The sequence below is a fragment of the Callorhinus ursinus genome, unplaced genomic scaffold (genome assembly GCF_003265705.2).
Source record: "Callorhinus ursinus isolate GAN/ISIS: 27379988/994484 unplaced genomic scaffold, GSC_fseal_2.0 scaffold126, whole genome shotgun sequence".
NCBI lineage: Eukaryota > Metazoa > Chordata > Mammalia > Carnivora > Otariidae > Callorhinus > Callorhinus ursinus.
The window spans coordinates 737,146-756,269 of NW_027397188.1; positions in this window are offsets into that span (position 1 = coordinate 737,146).

A 19,124-nucleotide genomic window follows, 5' to 3' on the forward strand; every position below is an offset into this window, starting at 1 on the left:
GGCTTGGTGCAGACCCCTGGCCACAGCCCGTCACAGCAGACCCCGAATCCACCCGCTTTCTCCCCAGGCCACCTCGGCCCAGCTGGTGGCCACACCACCAGCCCCTCCCCACCCAGGCCCAGCACTGGGCAACCCCCCCGGGCACCCCCCTGCGCTCACTTCCTCCCCAGAGCCGAGCGGGGGCTGTCTGGTCAGGCCACTGGTTGAGGGGAGGGTATCGGCTCCGCTTGGGAAGCGGCCCGGCCCCAGCGCGCTCCACACGCCGAACTGTGCCGCCGCCTCCATCCTGGGCTGAGCAGGTGTTTCCGCATGCACGCCGGGGCTTGGGGGGAGCTCAGAGCCACACAGCAGGAATCAGAGGCCCCCGGAGGCCCCCCGCCAGGACACACTCTCTGTTTACTCTTAGAAGAAAGTTCCCACCTTGGCAGCCAGGCTGCGGCGTGTCCCTGCGAGGCCCCCTGGACGCTGCCCGGCCCCACACCCAGCCTGGGAGCTGGCCAGGAGCCAGACACACCAGCCTGGCCCTTGGGGGTGGCAGCCTCCCCTGGCACCGGGCTCTTCAGCCAGTGGCCCCTGTCCATCCTGCCAGACCTCCCAGGGCTGTCCCCTCCCTCGCTGACGGCAGAAGGCCCGGTGCAAGGCTTCATTCTGCCACTCACTAACTTCATGACCATGGAGGAGTCACCTCACCTTTCAGAGCCTTACTTTTCTCCTCTGGAAGATGGGAATATTCCTTCCTACCCCACTCACCCCACGGGGTCTGGTCGAGGATTCAAAAAGGTAGCCTAGGCTGAGAATGCTGGCTGTTACGAAGGCCTTAGACTGTCCGCAGTGCCTGACCCCAGGCCGCCTGGGAAGCTGAAGCCGCCTCAGGCGTATGGTAATTCACAAAACAAGGCAGGCACTTGACAGTTTCTTTATAGGATTGCATGGAACCCTTCCCTGAGGCACCCGATCCCTGAGACACTTCAACAGTGTCCCCCAGAAGGGGCTCTTCTGGGAGTTTGGAAGGTGGGGGTCACCACCACCCTGCTCCTAAACCAAACTGACCCTTGAAAATGTGTTTATCGGGATGGGGGTGGGTCCTCCCTGGGACCCAGACTCTGAGACCCCTGGGTTACATTCAGACTTGGAGGGCATTTGCTGAACACACCCAGAGCCAAGCCTTGTACCTTGCTCTGGGCACTGGGTTTTGGCCTTCAGGAGTTCGAGCCTCACAGGCTGTGGCAGGTAGGTAGCCTGTTGCAGCTCCTCTGGAGGCCCTTGACAGGGGGGCGGGGGAGGGGTCTCTGAGCCCCCAGCAGGGCTCCTCCTCTGCAGGAGGGAACATAAGTGGGCTTGGAGAAGCCAGGAGGCGCTTCCAAGGAGGGGACAGTGTGGGTCTGGACTCAGACCTGGCTGTGGGGTGTGGACCCTGCCCCAGCCAACCCAGCTGCTCAGGACCTGGGGGCCTGAGGCTGAAAATGGTATCGGACAATCCTTTCGGGAACTAGCCCCAGTGGAGCCAGGTCAAGGCCAGCCTCTGGGGTGCAGTAAACAGGAAAATCAACGGGAGGCTGGAGGCCCAGGGAGAAAGGAAAGGCCTGGGTCAAAGGGTCTCACAAAATGTTTAAAATGAGCAGGAAATGATGACTTCTTAATGTCTCTGTCCACCCCCGCGCTGCTGAGCCAGCTCTGAGCCTAAGGATCCCAACACTGGGGGCCCAGCTTGTGTGGCTTTCGGGAGTTGATGCCCCAGATGAAGCCCAAGCTTTCCAGCCAGCTCTCAGGGCTCCCTGCTGCCCGGCCCCGTGGTGCGGGCCCCATCTGCAGAGGGGGCCCTCCCCCCCCACCGCTGGCGTGGTCCCTAATCATGTGCTGTAACCCCGGGCCTGGCCTCGCCTGCCCCTGCTTGCCAGTTAGAGCTGTGCATGGGAAACTGAGGCCCAGCGGGGAGGGGATGGGCCCAAGGTCACCCCAGGGGTCAGTGGTAGGTCTCTGCTTCTGGGTCTGGTGGCCCGGCCTTGGCCCCAGCCTGCCTCTCTGTAACAAGAGCATCTCCGTCTGTGGAGCCCCATGAAGAAGCCCCAGGACATTCTCAGCACACCCCAGACCCTGGCGGATTCAGGGACCTCCGAGTCACTGCTCCCGGTGGAAACCTGACACCGGCATCCCACAGTGTGAGGATTACTTGAAATTGGGTGAGCCGCATATGTGTATCCTGCTCGGCCAGAGCACACCTCTCCTGAGCCTCTGGGGTGTGGGCAGGAGACAGCTCAGCAGAGGGTCCATCTGTCCCAGACCACATCCCTGTGTAGTGACAAGAAGAAACCGTCCGTGGTCTTGAGCCGGAGATTCTGCTTCTGGGGGTTTGTCCTGAGGAGCTATCGTGAAGCCAGAGAGCCTGCCTCTCAGATTCCTTGGGCTGCGTATGTGTAACTGGGAGGGACTGGGAACAGCCCCCTGGGGAGGCCAGCAAGGATACCACCGCTCCTCCGCCCGACTGAGGAAGTACAGCTGTTGGAAGTCATGTCTGTGGGAAGTTCAGCAACGCTGGAGACGCTCGTTCTGTGGCGGGCGGTGGGGGGAGCTCAGCCCTGTGCTCCAGCCGGCAGGAGTGGCCGAGCCTCGCACGCACGACGCACCCACGTGGGAAGGAAGGGATCCCAGCCGGTGGGTTCCTGCCACGTTCTGCTCCCATTTGTGGTCCTTGGTGGGGACCATCTTACAAAACCGTGTGGTTTATGGGCTCAACCTTCACCCCAGAGGCAGAGGCCCTCCACCGGGCCCCCAGGGTCTGTCCCTGGGTGAGAAGCTGCTGCAGGGGCTCAGGAGGGGAGTCGGCAGGAAGCGGCCAGTTCTCACAGCCAGGGCCACCCCTCCTTGGGGCTTGGCCCCCCATCTGCTCCCCCAGGAGTGGCTTCTGAACCCCAGGCCTTTGGGAAGCATGGCCAGCTGTGGGGTCTACACTGTGGCCCCTGCCACCAGCCGCCCCCTCTCCCACCCCCGCAGCCTGTGGGGGCCTTAATGAGGATGTGGACGGGGTTTGGTGTCCCTGCCCCAAGAAAGGCCTGGAGCTCAAGCAGGAGGGCTCTCTTCTGTGCCTGGGGATCCAGAGAGTGCTTCTCCCAAGGCCGCAGGGCTGAGCAGGAGGGAAGGGGCAGAGGGCGGAGCCGGACCCCTGGGAGAAACTCAAATGTCGGTGCCCTTGGGTACTGCCTCGGGGCTCTGGCGGGCAGGGAGCTCCAGCCTATGTCCACAGGGCCAGGTGCGGAGCAGGCCCAGCAAGTGCCCCCGGACTGGAGAGGCAGGTGGGTTGTCAGGGTCCCACAGGGGGAGGGGTGAACTCCCCAAACAAGACCACATGCTGGCCACGGGTAAGAGGCAGGCCTCCTCGTGGCGGGGGTGGGGGTACAAAGCCCGGAGCCTCTGAGGGCTGGTGGGTCCCAGGGAGCACCGGGCTCTGGGGTGGGGTACCGGCCCGTGGAAGCAGCTCCCCTGCACCGTCAGCAACTCTGGCCTCCACACAGCAAGCCTGTGTCCTCCCCTGACCCCATCCCCAGCATGGCCGTGGACGGGCCTTCCCTCTGCAGGTGGCCGGGGTAGTCCCAGGGGCTGGGCCCGGGTGCAGGCCCTCCAGCCCTGCAGTGCAGGCCCAGGGCAGGCCAGGGGCTCTTGTGGTGGGAGGCAATTCAACATCCGTGCCCGGCGCTCATCCCGGTGGGCAACACTCTTATTTCTTGTTTTTTTGTTTTATTTTATTTTTTAAAGTACACTCTACGCCCAACATGGGGCTTGCACCCAGGACCCCAAGATCAACCCCGACAGAGCTGGCTGGGCACCCTCCACTCTGTCATCACAACAGGCCTGTGAGGTAGGGCCATTTAAAGACAGGGAAACCGAGTCCCACGGTGAGGGACAGGCCGCGGCGGGATTAGATCCAGGCCCCCCCGCAGCTGCCTCAGCGCATCGCCAAGGTCCCACGGACCCTGGAGCGTTTCTGGGGAGAGGGTCTGAGCCTTCAGCAGACCGCGCAAAGCCCACAGGACCACACACAGGCCAAGAGCCAGGGCCTGGGGTCCCGGGTGCAGGGGAGCCTGGGACACCAGGGGCGCCTCTCCCCTTGCCTCCCGAGGGGGATCATGGAAGCTTCTCCCTTGCACAGCCCCAGGACCCTGGACATGCTGCCCAGAGCCCCAGGGCCACCTCAGCTCAGCTCAGCGTGGGAGCCTCGTCTCAGCACCCCCCGCGGGACGCCCCAGGTCATCAGGCTGAGCGGGGCGTGCGTGTCCTCTCCCTGCTGGCCAGCCCCGGGCCAGACCCCCGCGTCCCCTTGCAGAGGACAGCTCCCCACGCGCCGGCCTGTCTACAGCGAGGACCCGCGTCCAGGGCTGAGCCCAGCTACCCGCGGGGACCTCAGTATTCTGGGGCAGCACCACCTTCCTCACAGGGCTATGTGTGGGTGGAGCCATGCTGGCAGCCCCGAAGGCCTTAGGGGACAGGCTGAGCTCTGCCCCCAGGCACAGGGGAATGTCTCAAGAAGGAATAAATGAAGGCAGCAGAGTCCTGACTCATGCTGCGGCGTGAAGAACCTCGAACACGGTGCTCCGTGGAAAGGCCCCGATGGAGGGGTGCGTGTGGCAGGACTCCATGGATGTGACGTGTGCTCGGGAGGGAATCCACGGAGACAGCGAGGAGGGGAGGGGCGGCCCGGGGCTGGGGTGCCGGCTCTGCTCCGGGGCTGAGGACCGGAACCAGATGTCGGTGGCACGGTGGACAGAATGTACCAGATGCCACCGAATCCTTCACATCACAGTGACCACTTTTGGGGCGCCCGGCTGGCTCAGTCGGTAGAGCCTGGACTCTTGATCTCAGGGTCGTGAGTTTAAGCCCCATGTTGTGGGTAGAGAATCCTTAAAAATAAAGTCTTAAAAATAAATAAACACATACATATACACCTACATAAAGTGACCACTTTTATATCCTGTGGGTAGGGTGGAGGCGCCCTCCCCGGGTAGCAGGCCCGCCTGGCGCTGTCCCTCTCCCCAGGTGAGCAAGCTCGCCTCCGGGAGGGCAGTGACCTGGTTTGGACCCAGGTCTCTCACTGCAAAGTAGATGGGCAGGGAGACCCCTGAATCGGCTCCCTTTTCGGAAACACAGGCCCCAGGTGTGGGGAAAGGAGGGATCCAGTCAAAAGGCCCCGGGTCTTTGGGAGTCAGGCAAAGGCTGGGCCTGGCCTGGAGGTACGGGGGGGAGCAGGCTTTTGTGTGGGGCCACGCCGCTCTGTCCAGATGGCCAGCCTCCCCACCCACATCCAGGGTGGCTGACCCCACCCCTCCGGTCCCTCCAGCCCTTGACCCCAGGCCAGGCCTCCCTTCACCCTGTTTTCGCCCAGTGCACAGCTAGAGCCCAGGAGCAGAGCCAGGGCCCCGCGCCAGGGGCCAGAGCTGGGCTGAGACCTGCTTCCTGTTGGCTCCAGTGGGCACTTGGACCCTGCCCGAAATGGGGGGCCGCCCCCAGTACCACAGCCTCAGCACCGGGGAGGGTGTGGTGCAGTTGCCTCTCTCTGGCCTGGCCCCTTGCTGGGACTGGGGAAGATCTGAGGCCTGCCCGCTGCACAGCTGGAGACCAGGCTGGTGCTTACGGCCCCCCAGATGCAGCCCCTTACACCCCCACCGTCTCGCCGCGTCTCAGATATGGTCCTCAGGCACCCACTCGAGCTCAGTGCCACCTCTCCGGGGGGCCTTTCCCCCCTGCCACTGGTCAGGCCTGACTCATCTCCACGACTTCCCTGCACAGATGGAGAGGTAGGGGGATCCCTGAGTCTGGGGGAGCCCGGCGTTCACGCACTGTGCACCCACCAGCGCCCCCGGTGACCGTCCCCGGCTGTGAGCACGTGTGTGGTGGGGGCGGGGCACCCTACTGGCTCCTGGGCTCCGCTGGGCTTCTGTTGCTGGGGTGGCCCCGTGCTGGGAAGCCACAGCGGCCCCAGCTTTGGTGAGGGAAGGAGAGAGAGGGCTTCCTCCCCAGGTGATGCGCGGCTTCCTGTGTGTCGGTGGCACGCGGGCTCTGCCGGGCAGACAGCTGTGGGCCAAGCTGGCCCCTGGCCAGGGTCATGCGGGTCAGTGGTCAGGGAGTCCCGAGACCCTCAGACTGCCCAGACTGTGGCTTTGATGACCCCCAGTCAGGCCTGGTGGCCAGGGTCCCCACCGTCTCCTCCTGCTCTCTGCCCCGTGGTCCCCCCTCACTTTGTGTCCTTGGCTGCTCTGTGCCTCAGGTTCCCCATCCTCACCAGGACAGGGCGGCCCTCCCCGCACCACCGGGGCCCGTCCCACTTGCCACATGTTCCGGCTCCCGGGTAGACGCAGCGCTGGGAGCAGGACCCACGCTGCGTCCACCGGGGAGCCTGTTCCGGCGCTGATGGGAACCTTCTCCGCCAACCCCATGGAGCCAGCGTCCCAGAGTCCGACCTCAGCCCTGGCAGGCCAGGACGGTGGCCACCCCCATCTTACAGGCGGCAGACTGAGGCAAGGAGCCACGGGCCCCAGACCACACAGCAGACATGTGGCAGGGAGGGCTCCATCCCTTCTGTTTGTCCCCTCGGAGCCGGCGAGCATGTCCGTCTGTCTCTGCGTCGTCGCCAGGGGAGCCGGCCAGGGCGCAGCCACTGGCTCACACAAAGAGGAAGGAGGAGCCGCCCTCCCCCAGCACAGGTCCCCCCAGCCCGGTCCGAGACCCTGTCCCGGCTGGCGCGTTGCCCGTCAGTGTCCCCTTGCCGGGGCCCTGGATGCCAGGACAAGGCTGGTCAGGGGGCCCTGCAACCCCCAAGCTCTCCATGGCTTCCACCAAAAACCTGCTTCCAGGACGAGACGTCCACGGCTGGGGCAGGGAGCTGGGGCAGACCCGCGGGGCTCGGGGCCTCCTGGCTGCCCCTCTGGCCCCCTTTCCCCTCAAGTCGGCCGATCTCTTCCCTTGTCCTCCCCCTGCCGTGTGCCAGCCCCCGGTTACTGATGCCACAGGCAGACCGCCCCTTGCCTGCCATCACACCCCGACGCCCGTTCATGCCTCCTGGCCTTTGCCCTTACAGTTTTCCCTGCCAGGTGCACCCTCCCTGTGCCCCTCCCCACTCCTAACAGTACAGCCCAGGACCTACACCTCTGAGAACAACGCCGATCACTTTGGCTGCAATTTCTGGGGTGCCCACTCCCACGCCATCGGCCCACTCACCTCCCATACCCTGGGGGGTGCAGGTACCCCCCCCATTTCACAGACAGGAAGCAGGTGCACCTTCTGAGCTACCAGCAGTCACCCCTTGGTCTGCGGGATGGACTCAGCACTGCGTCTGGGACCCCATGTGACCCACAGCCTGTCAGACTACAGGCCACTGCCTTCTCACAGCCCTACCAGATTTCCTTCCTTCCTCCTCTCCTGCTCCACCTCCCCTCCCATCTCCTCCAAGCCCCTTCTCACCTTGGGCTGAGAGATACTCTCTCAAGACAGGGATCCCCTGTCCCGTTTTACTTCAGAGACCATGGAGGTCAACTGGGAGGCTGCTGGGTCACTGGCAGTGGTGGCTGCCTGGGTGAATGGCCCATCCTGGTGTGTGTGCAGTGCACAACCTATACCACTGTGCTTGGCAGCCCTTGGTCACTCCCATCTGGTACTTGAACCTGGCTAACCTCCTCCCTCTCCACCTTCTGCCTCAACAGGTGTGAGTGACAGGAAGACTCAGAAGCTTGGCCAGGATGTACTGGGCTGGCCAAGCGCTCCAGAGCATGGCCCTCTGTGGGCTCAGGCAGCATTCTTGGGATGCTTGTGTCCCATTCAGCAGCCAAGACACTTGCAGTGCAAACATTCAGGGCCTCACACACAATGGTTCCCGCCAGCCTGGCCAGGCCAGCCAGACCCCTCCACCACCTCCTCCCCACCACCATTGTCCTTCCGTCTGGGGAGGGGCATGGGGGGGCTGCTGGCAGGGGGACCAGGCCCCAGGCTCAGGGGTGGTTGGGAAAGATGGGAGAGGATGAATGGCCATATGCAAATGAGACACTGATGAACCAGGACCAGGATTCCCCAGAAAGCGGGCCCCCGCAGGGAGGGGGGACTGCCCCCTCTCCTCCTCCCCCGTCTCTGGGCTGAACTGCCAGCTACCAAGGAGACTTCCTTTTGTGGCGAGGGCAGCAGCTCCTGGCGCCTCCCTTTGGCCTTGCATCTTCCTTCCCTCCGTCTGGGACCCCAGCCTGGGAGGTGCCCCTCCTTGGGGCCTGGCCCTCTACAGCAGGACCTTTGTCACAGAAGACGATCACTGCCTGCCCACAGCGTCGCCCTGGGGGCCCTGCCAGGGTCCGCATCGGAGCGGGCAGGGCCTCCTTGGTCAGGGCTGAGCTCTGGGGCCGGTGCAGCCGTGTTGAATGAATGAATAAGCAAGCTTGTCATCCTTCCGCTGTTCCCCTGCACCTGCAGAGCTGGACCCAGACTTGGAGCAGGTGGCCTGGGTGTGCTGAGACCCCAGCCCCTCATTCAGCCCCTCCTGCTTCCCTCTGCTTCCCCCCGCCGACCCGCCTTGTCGTAGCTCAGAACGCAGTGAAGGACCCAGACGGTGTGCCGAGGACAGCTTCCCTGAGGCACGGCCGGGGCTCGCCGCTCCCAAACGGAGGGCAGCCAGGCGGCCCCTGTCCCATGTGCCGAGTGCACCCTGAGCCCCCTCACTGCTGACACCCCCTGTCCTGCCGTAGTCCTGGCCCCCTCTTAAAACTTGCACGCCTCCTTCCTGGCTCCGGGCTTTCCCCGCAGACTAGCCCTCTGTGTGCCTGCCACAGTCCGCTGATGGGCCTGTTGGGGTTTTTCTGGCCAGCTCAGGAACCGGGCTGCCCTGACTTGGGCTCTGTGGCCAGATGCCTGTGTGGGAGGGGGGCCACTGGCTCAGAGGATTAGATTTGGCCGAATTGCCTCTTCGAGGTTGGAACCATCTAGCGCAGCGTATGTGAGCCACGCTGTGTAACACAGGAGTTGCCGCTCACGCAGGCCCACCTGTGAGCCTCGCCACCATCATGGAAGTTTGAGCGAGCATGTCTCTCACCCACAGTGAGGCTGAGCGTCTTTTCAGACGTTCATGGGCCATCTGCTTTTCCTTTCTCGCGGACTCTCTGCTCATGTCCTTTGCTTTTTCACTTTTCCCCTACTGGATTGTTAACCTTTTTTTTATTGATTTGTTGGAGCTTTTTATATATGAGAGAAATGAGGCCTTTGTCTCTGCAATGCAGCTTGCAAACAGCTTCCCCAACGTCGCTAAGCTCCAGACCTCAATAGCTTCAGGTGGTTTTTGTTATGCAGAAATTTTATATTATGTATTTGAACTTAAAAAAAAATTTTGTGTGCAGGGGCGCCTGGGTGGTTCAGTCGGTTGAGCGACTGCCTTCAGCTCAGGTCATGACCCTGGAGTCCCGGGATCGAGTCCCGCATCGGGCTCCCTGCTCGGCCGGGAGTCCGCTTCTCCCTCTGACCCTCCCCCCTCTCATGTGCTCTCTCTCTCTCATTCTCTCTCTCTTCAAATAAATAAATAAAATCTTTAAAAAAATTGTGTGTGTATGTGGTTTTTGTATTTTGTGTCATGCCTAGGAAGGTCTTACCTCGAGTTTACAAATAAATTTCTTCCCTATTTCTTTCTGGCCTTTGTGGTTTTATTTTTTACCTTGAAACGTGACCCGTTTGGAATTTATTTTGGTGTGAAGTGTGAGATACAGATCCAGCCTTATTCTTTCCCAATGGCTACCTGCCCTCCCAGTACGGGTGGGTGCTTGCGTGATCCATCTTTTCTCACTGATTTGAAATTCCATCTTCGTCACGCGCTAAACCCCCTTATGTATTTGAGTCTGTTTCTGGGCTTATTCTCTTCCATTAATCTACCCTGTTTTATTTAGTGTAGCTTTATAAACGTTTTAACACCTGGAGGGGCTAGTCCCCACTTGTCACTTTGGAAGAAACTGCAGGAGCCCACCCCAACATCCGTGACCTTCTCTCTTCCTTCTTCGTCACCTGATTTTAGGTGAGGAAGCAAAGCACGAAGCACCTGCCTTTCCCAGCTTCATTGCAGAGAGGCGTGGCCACGGGACTAGGTTCTGGTCAGTAAGAGGGAAGCAGAAGCGAGGTATGGCACTTCTAAGGACTTTCCCTAAGGAGGAGGGCATGAATGCTTCTCCTTCCTTTCCTTCCAGCTGCCTGGAACGTGGGGGTGATGACCGGAATCCCAGCAGCCATCTTGGGCCGCCTGGCAAAGCTAGAAGGGAAGCCACACCACAGGAGGGTGGAGCAGGGAGAAGGAAGGATCCTGAGTCTGGGACACCACAGAGCCCCCACAGCCCTGGGCTGCCTACCTGGCTCAGGGCTTCCTTCACAAGACAGAGAAAGAGGCACCCACCTGTTGAAGTCTCTGTTGTGTGCAACCAAACCTAATCCTTATGAACACACACTTCTTTCTTTCCACAGTTTTCTTGGTTGTTTTGGCTTGTGCGGTTTTCCACATGAGCCTTAGAATTAGTTTGTTTAATTTAAAAATAAGTCCTGTTAGTTTTTAAAAGCAAAGTGTCATTATAATTATGGATTTATTACGGAGAATTGATGTGTTTATGTTATTAAGTGTGCATTAAAAGGTTGGGCCTTCCCATGTCCTGGGATCTTCCTGTATGACCCTTGGTTGCATTTGAAAGCTCTCTTAACATGAATGTGGCATGGGGCGCCTGGGTGATGCAGTCAGTTGAGCGTCTGACTCTTGATTTCGGCCCAGGTCGTGATCTCAGGGTCTTGAGATTGAGCCCTGCGTTGGCTCTGTGCTCAGCATGAACTCTGCTTGAGATTCTCTCTCCCCCCTCCCTCTGCCCCTCCTGCTCATGCTCACTCTCTCTCTCTCTCTCTCTCTCTCTCTCTCTATATATATATATATATATATATGAACCTGGTATATTTTTTACTGATTCCCTACTATTTCATAATTTTTACAGCAATCATCTAGAGGGTCTGTTCTTTCATACATCAGCTACAGGGTTGATGTTTGCACACATGGAGGGTCTCAAGGAATTGCTTTATTGTTTGAAATCTTTCAGTTTTTCAGGTGCTTAATAAAATCATCTGCAAATAAGGATCATTTCCTCTCTGTCCCCAGCGGCTAAAGCTTGACGCTGTTCTCTCGTAACTGCACGGGCCGTGCCTCCAGAACAAAGTGGGATGTTGGTGGTCACCATTGTCCTGATGCTGGCTTCAACAGCTATGCTTCTCGAAGTTTCACCATGAGGAAGACATTGGTTTGGGGTTAGGATATTTGATCAGGTTAAGGAAGTATGTCACCAGTCAGATTTTATTATGATTTTTTTTAAAGATTTTATTTATTTATTTGACAGAGAGAGACACAGCGAGAGAGGGAACACAAGCAGGGGGAGTGGGAGAGGGAGAGGCAGGCCTCCCGCGGAGCAGGGAGACCGATGCGGGGCTCGATCCCAGGACCCCGGGATCATGACCTGAGCCGAAGGCAGACGCTTAACGACTGAGCCACCCAGGCGCCCCAGTGATTTTTTTTTTTTAAATCAAGAATTTCATTGCATTTTGTGGAGTGCCTTTTGGGCGTCAGATGGAGAGCTTCGCTTGAGTTAGTCAAAGGTGAGGTTGAATACAGCTCAGAGTGCAAGAAGTAAACAGATGGGGTGCTCCAATGAGGTAATTTGAGGAGATTTAGTAAAAGCACTCTTTACGGAGGTGTGGGCAGGGATTAGGGAGAGTGCAGCCCCGGGCCCTGAGAGCCCCGGGCCTGAGGGCAGGACAGAGGAGCGTGGGAACGTGCAGAGAGGCTGCCCCCAGCCAGTCTCCCTGGGGGGCCCTTGGTTGAGGGAGAAGCTGCCTACAGGAGGGGAGGCAGCTTGGCTGGGTTTTGAGCACTTGATTGGCTGACGTGGGTCCCTCAGCTCAGGCTGGCCTAGCCCCCAGGACAGGCTCAGGAATGGTCTACGCCTCCGGGGGGGCCCCGGGGGTCCTCGGTTCCTGCCCACAAGGCAAGGGGAGGCGGCAAGCAGCCTCTCACAGATAAGCCTGCGGATGCCAGGGATGTGACCGAGGCCCCGGGCAGCACAGCCTGGAGTAATCTGGGGAGACCTGAGGGTCCCAGGGCTGGGGCTGGGGCTGGGAGGCCGCAGGGGGTCAGAGGTGGCCCAGCCCCAGAGCACACAGGGTCTGAGCCGCAGGGGGGCCCCAGGCAGCCCTCCTGATCCCCAGCCTCTGTCTGCCACCGTGAATGTGGCCCCCCGCCTCCCGCCAGCCTGACCAGGCTGCTTCAGAGGGGGAGGGCCTCTGCAAACTGATGTCCCTCTCTGCCTGCCAGGGCCACTGGGGCCGTTCCTGGGAGGGGCCCCCGCCAGAGAGAGATGTCCCCTCTTGCCCGGAGCCCTACCCGGTGGCGGGGGGAACAGTCCCTCTGTTCCATTCCCTGCTCCCTCTCCTGCTTGGCGTTCCTTTATGGGGTTATTCTGTGAGCGCCGTGGAGGGGCTGGGGGGCGCACTGGGTCTGTAGAAGCATCCTGTGCTCAGAGGCGGGAAACGCTCTGGTCCTGGCTCCGCCCCTGGGGTCCTGGCTCTCTGTCCTCCTCTCTGAAGTGGGACGAATGGTGGCAGCGTGGCCTTGACTGGGGAGATCCCCCGGCAGCAGGGAGAGCCCCCAGGACGGCCATGCTGTCCTGTTGGATGGGGCACCGCACAGGGGCCTGTCCCACTTAGATTTCTAACTTCTGGTCTCAGAACTGGGGGAGAATATGCTTCTGTTGTTCACGGCCCAGGTGGCTGCTGGCTGTGGGGTCCCTGTCCTCCCAGGTGCCGAGCCTTTCCTCTCTGCCTCCCCAGTGGGGCCTCCTCTTCTCCCGGTCCCTGCCCAGGGCTGCCTCTTGCCTCTTCCCCGCCTCCTTTGCCGCGACCGCCGACCTCGGGCTCCAAACCCCACATCAGGGCTCGACTCCCGCAGCACGTCTCAGCTGGGACGTCATCCCGCAGAATTCCCTGTCCGAATGCCGAGTGCCCAGCCAACCTCTCCACCTCTGTGCTTCTGACCCTGAGCTCCATCTTCCCCCGGACCCGGTGTTTCTGCGGGTGTCCCTTAGCCAGCGGCGACTCCAGCCTCCCACGTCCTATAACCTGCAGCATCTTGACGCCCTCCTTCTCCAAACCCCTGTAAGTGCTTGCAGATTGCCGCCCCCAGCTCAGCCTTGAGAACGAAGCTGGAATGCACCCTCCCACTGCATGACTGGGGCCTCCAACTGGGCCTGCTCTGCAAGCAGCCAGAGTTGTCTCTGTGGCCTGCCAGACCCCACGGCCCCCTCCCTTGCTCAACTCCAAATCTGCCTCTGCACTTCCCCCTGGCTGTTCCCTCTGACTAGAACACCCTTCCCTACACCCCTTCCTGGCTGGCTGGGCCCCTCACCATCTCCACCTGCAGCTCAGCCCGTGCTCCTGTCTTGCTTCCGGCTGGGTCGGGAGCCCTCGCCCCACGGCTCTGCCCGTGCGCCGTGTCCCCGGTGCCCGGGCCGGTGCCCGACAATCGCAGGCCCTGTCCTCATAGATATTTGCACAGTAGATGAACGCACGAAGGGGTGACATGAAAACAGCTGTACCAAACGGGCAAACCCCATGCCTGAGGGCCGACAATCAGGCTGGGGGAGCGGGGGATCCCGGATACTGAGGGCCCCCCAAACAATGCCCCACAGCCCGCCCCCACAGAGGCAGTCACACCCGGCGCCCCACAGCTGCACCCCCACGGGGACGAAGGGGCTGGGTTCTGTGCGAAGACACTTTTCATGACACACAAAAATCAAGGTTCTAAGTGACTTGGAGAATGTTATAAATGACGGAAGTCTTATCCCCTGGTAGAAATCAACCATCATTGATGCATCTGATGCATCCACAAGGCTGCTTCCCGCTCCACCCCAGGGACGCCGGCGTCGCCCCCATGTCCACACCCCCAGACACGGGCTACTTATAAATGAAACCAGCCTGTGTATTTGTGGCTGGGGAAACAATCTCCAAGTCCAGCCACCAGCAGCCCCGCGTGCTCAGCCCCGTGCGGCCGGGGTCTGCGCGCCTGGAGCTCACTGGGGCGGGGTGGGTGCATCCGCCACTGTCATTCCCAGTGAAGGTATTTTTCATGCCCCAAATGCCTGTGGGAAAGTCAGAGGGAGGCGGAGAGGCCAAGGGAAGGAAAACAGAAGGACCGCAATCACAGGCAGAAGGGGCCATTTGCTCCATGAGGCCAGACCCCTCCTCCGGGCCTGGGAAGGGGGGTGAGGACAGACAGGCTGGCCAGCGTCGGGGCTGTGCTGGGGGGTGCTTTCTCGGGCACTGCTCCAACTGGAGCTAATCATAGCCGCTGAGCATGGCCGGCGGGGCTCCTGCCCTCCTGAGCCACCAGGATGGTGTCCCAAGTGCCACTGTGCCCCCAAACGGACACGAAGGCAAAAGGGAGGGAGGGCCCCAGGCCCCACAGGCCCGTGCGGGCACAGAACCACCTGAGATGTGCCCCTGTGTCGGGGCAATTGCACCCAAGCCTGCTGTGCTTCCTCTCACTGACCTCCATTCTTCTGCCCTGGGGTCTCTCCTGGGGCACCGAACACCCAGGGGGCCCTAAGTGGGTCCTGAGATAGCGGGAGGGGGGAGGTCTGCACTCCCTGGGGCCCTTTGGTTCACTGCAGATGGGCGATGGCAGGACCCACAGATGCGGGACACAGTGAGGGGTCCTGACCTCCTGACTGCCCCCAGGCCGCCTGGGCCAGCCTCTGAGCTCCCTGGGACACTGGTGGGCTGGCTGCGGTGCGGGGTGGGCAGCAAGGGCTCCTGGGGGTCACCTTTCTTGGCGCCTCCCCCTCAGGTGTCCAGCATCAGGGACTCTCTGCAGAGGGATCTAGGCCTGGATCAAGGACGAGCAGCCCCTGACCCAGGGGGGCCCTGTCACCCTCAGCCTGGGAGGGCACCCTACCCCCATCCTGGCTCAGCCCGTGCATGTCCGTGCCCACCTGTGTCTACCTGCCCTTACCTGCTGTGCCCCTCCTGAGCCCATGTAGACACCTCACCTGGTGGGAGACCGCACCAGCCTCCACCTCACCCCCTTCCGGTAGCCTCTCCCTGCCACTCCTGGCTTGGGGGCCCCATGCAAGCCGGCGGGCTGGCTCCTGCCCGGAGCTGCGGAGCTGCGGTGTCCTATCTCACCGCAGCCTGAGATAAGGGCCTGCCTCAAAGCTGCTTTGTTCAGCCAACAAAAAGACATTTCTGCAGCACGCTGGGAGCCGGGCCATGGGCCGGCCCGCACTGGGGAGGCCCCGGCCCAGCCCCGGCACCAGCTCGGGAAACCTTAGCCCGGCCCTGATGGGGCTGCGGAGGCTGGGGACGCACCTGCCACAGGCTTCCCAGGCCCTCGGGCCCACAGGAGGTGTCTCCTTTCTGGCCCTGGCCCTGCCCACGGCCACTGCTGTCCGTCTCCCAGAGGCTGCAGGGCCCAGAACCTCGCAACGCTCGGCAAGGAGGGCCGGCCGCCTTTGCGGAGAGGGCCGCATGCGCCGCCAGGAGCCTAGCACAGCGGAGAGTCACCAGAGGGGTGGGGAGGGCACCCCAGCCCTGCCTCCTGGCCTTTGCCCCCGATGCTCCCTCCGCCAGGCGCACTGCCCCCACACCTTCCCCAGCTAACCCTGCCTGCAGGGCACTGGGAACTGAGTGCAGGACCCAGGGAGGGGCCACACTTGCGGATGCATCTTGTGCTGGACTGAGGGTCCACGGCATTTACGGTGGGTGAGATAGTGACCCTCCAAAATATGTCCACCTGAAACCTCAGAACGTGACCTGACTTGGAATAAGGGTCTTTGCAGATGTAACTAAGGTAAAGATCTCGAGATGAGATCCTCCTGGATTAGGGTGGGTCCCAAATCCAATGACAGGTGTCCTTAGAGGAGGAGAGGCACCGTGTCCGGGAGGGAAGGCTGCGTGCCGAAGGAGCAGGGACGCGGCCGCAAGCCCAGGAAGGCAAAGGCGGCCAGCCACCACCAGGAGCTGGGAAAGACCCTCCCCGGGAGCCTTCAGAGGGAGCACGGCCCTGCCCACAACTGTGACTTCAGACTCCGGCCTCCAGAATGACAGAGAATACGTTACTGTTGTTTTCAGCCAAGGTTGTGGTGCTTCCTATGGCAGCCCCGGCACACGGCGAGCGTGTCGTCAGAGGCTCCCCCACGCACGGGGCTGGGGGGAGCCTCCTGGAGCCTCCCACACCCCACCCCAGGTTTGTTGGGGTTCCCAGTGGCCAGTCTCCTGCAGCACGGCCCCCTTCTCCATCTGCCTGCAGGGTTGCTTCTGGCAGGCTCACAACAAGTCTCAGGAACTGCCACCGTCTGCCTGGTCTTCAGGGGCTGGCCTGGCCTCCGCCCCACCTGCTCCAGCCCCTCCCTCTCTCTGCTTGGGGTCGGCAGCTCCCCCCAACTTCCTCCCTCCTTTCCCGTGGCCTGGCCACAATGAGCAGCTCCCTGGGGGCGTCCTGCTTTCACCCTTCCCCCAGGCTGGCTGGAGCCGGCCTTCCTTCCACCTCACCCGCTGCTTCCCAAGGGCGGGCGGGCGGGAGGGCTGCCCCCTTCGACCTAGCCTACATGCCTTGGGCCATGGGGTCACAGGCCAGCACAGCTGGAGCAGACAGGGAGCCGAGGTCCCCCTACTCCCAGACCCGTAGAGGGTGCAGAACCTCACACAGCTCGTGAGGGGTTGTCTGGGCCTCGACACGGGGCACCTGACCCACTTCCCTGTCACGCAGTCTCTGCTCCAGCCCCTTGGTCCCTCCAAGGGCGCCGAGAACAGGGGCGCTGGACAGGGCAGCATCCACGCCCCCACCTAGTGCTTAAAGATTTGGGCCCTTGTGCTTCAGGCAGATATGTCTCTTCTGAGTCTCTGCATCTGCAGGATGGGAGACAGACAGAGGGTAGAAGTTGGGTCAGAGGCCAGCCGCGGCTGGACCCTTGGAGGTGGGGTGGTAGGGCAGGGGTGCAAGAGCAAGGCCTTTCTGGGAGGGGCGGGGAGAGGGGCTGTGCATCCCCTCCTGGGCCCGAATCACCTTCCTGCTCCCTCAGGCTCACTCTCCGTTCCCCCCCTGTGCTCATTCCGCGAGTATCTGCCGAGCATGCACCGTGAGTCAGAACTGTGGGGCCTCTGGGAGCTCACCCACACGGTGCACGCTGGGAGGAGGGAGTCCGTGCCAGTGGGGTCCACAGACGATGCTTGAAGTGGGGACTGAGGCCGCGAGGATGAGCCGGGGTCTCATAAACCGACAGAGAGGGCAGGGTGGTGCTGTAGGTCTCCTCCGGGGCAGACCCCAGTGTGGCCAGAGCCCAGATGCCAGGAGGGCCCAAACCCCCCAGCCAAGGGGGCAGCTGTGCAGGAGGCCCCAGAGAGGGAGGCAGCCTCCACCGCACCCCGCAAACCAGGGAGAGGGAGGCCAGCAGCCAAGCCCCCGCCCTCACTCCTGCTGGGGGCCCAGTTGGGCCTGCTCACATGCACACACACACTCTCCCACGGTCTCCCAGGCACAGGGTCCTACACACTCGTGCGCTTAGGCTGGGGTCAGGCAGGAAATACCCAGTGAATGTTTATCCGCTGACATACGGGCTGTGTGCATGGGACCTGAGGGTCCTGTTCTCAAGACTCCAGCCCAGGCCGGGAGTTGCACCGGGGAGGTGCTTCTTGATGTCCCCAGGGGGGCTGGACCTGGCCCCTCTGTGCAGGGAGCAGGTGAGGCGCACTCGAGCTCTGGGCAGTGCCTCGTCTTCTCAGAGGGCGTCCCTCCTCACACAGTTTCCCGGTCACCCCTTGGGTCCCCCCCGCTCCCTGACCAGGACCGGGTGTCATTCCCGTCCTGTGAAAGGCTTGTGGGGAGGAGGGTGTGTGGAGACAGGGAGCCGAGCATCACGTAGGGCTCCCGGGGAAGAGGAAGCTTTCGGGTGTACGTGTGGGCGTGTGAGTGTGCATGCAGGTGTGCAGGGGTTATCGTGGGCATGAGAACATGACCTTGCCCGCACACATGTGTGCCCGCACACGTACACACTGTGCGCATGTAGGTGCGGCCGTCGGCCTGTGTACATGAATGGGACCCACACACGTGCCAGTGTGAGTGTGTGTGCCTGTCCGCAAGCATGTTAGCGGACGAGTGTGTGCACGTGTGTATTCGCACACGTATGTTCAGATGTGCCTGTGTGCACACGTGCACGTGGGTGTGCGCTTGTATAGGAACGGGGCAGTCATCAGGCTCTGTGGCCCGGCCTGGAGGACCCAGCATGTGTGAGCGGGGTCTCTGAAGTTGCCGGGAGGGTGGACAGCGGTGGGGGTGCGGGCACTAGGCCGGTGGTGGCCCGGGGCAGAAGCAGGCACTCCACCATCCTCCGCAGCTCACACACTCTCCCCTGACGGCCGGCGCCCTGCCCTGAGACAGGTAGGCTCGGGGGGGGGGGGGCACAGCGAGGCTGACGCCCAGAAGGAGGCCTGTGCCCCGCCAGCCTGGGTGGGGTCTGCCCTGGGGCCCCCCGGTCCACAGGACCCGGGTCTGCACTGCGGCGAGGAGGGGGTGGTGCGGGCTTCAGTCTTTCTCTGAGCCCTGCCAGGCCTGCCTGAGCTCTAGGCTGACGTTCCCCCCCAGCCACTTCCTCCTGCGCCCCACAGGCCCCAGTCCCAACATCTGGTTGGTGTTTCCAGAGAGTTGGGGGTGGGGGTCGGGAAGCCCATCTGCGGGAACAGTGTGGGAGTCGGCCGGAGCTGTGAGAACCGGGTGGGGGGGGGGGGCGGAGTCTAGCCTCTGCAGGGGTGAGTGAGGGGACCAGAGAGGGAGGGGACCAGGCCAAAGCCACTGCCGGGAGAGGGGGGCCCAAGAGTACCTCTCCAGGCTCTGCAGGGGAGCAGCCCCAGCTGCCAAGTTCCCCAAGCTCCAGCCAGCACTTGGTGAGCGGCGGTCAGGAAGGGTCTTAGGCCCACGCCCCCCCCCCAGCCCCGACCCGTGGGGCTCCCGGCCTCATTCCTGCTCCAGGCTCAGTTTCCTTTTCTGTAAACAGGGATGACCCTGCGGGTGCCGGCCTCCAGGGCCTCCCAGAGTGACCCTCCCT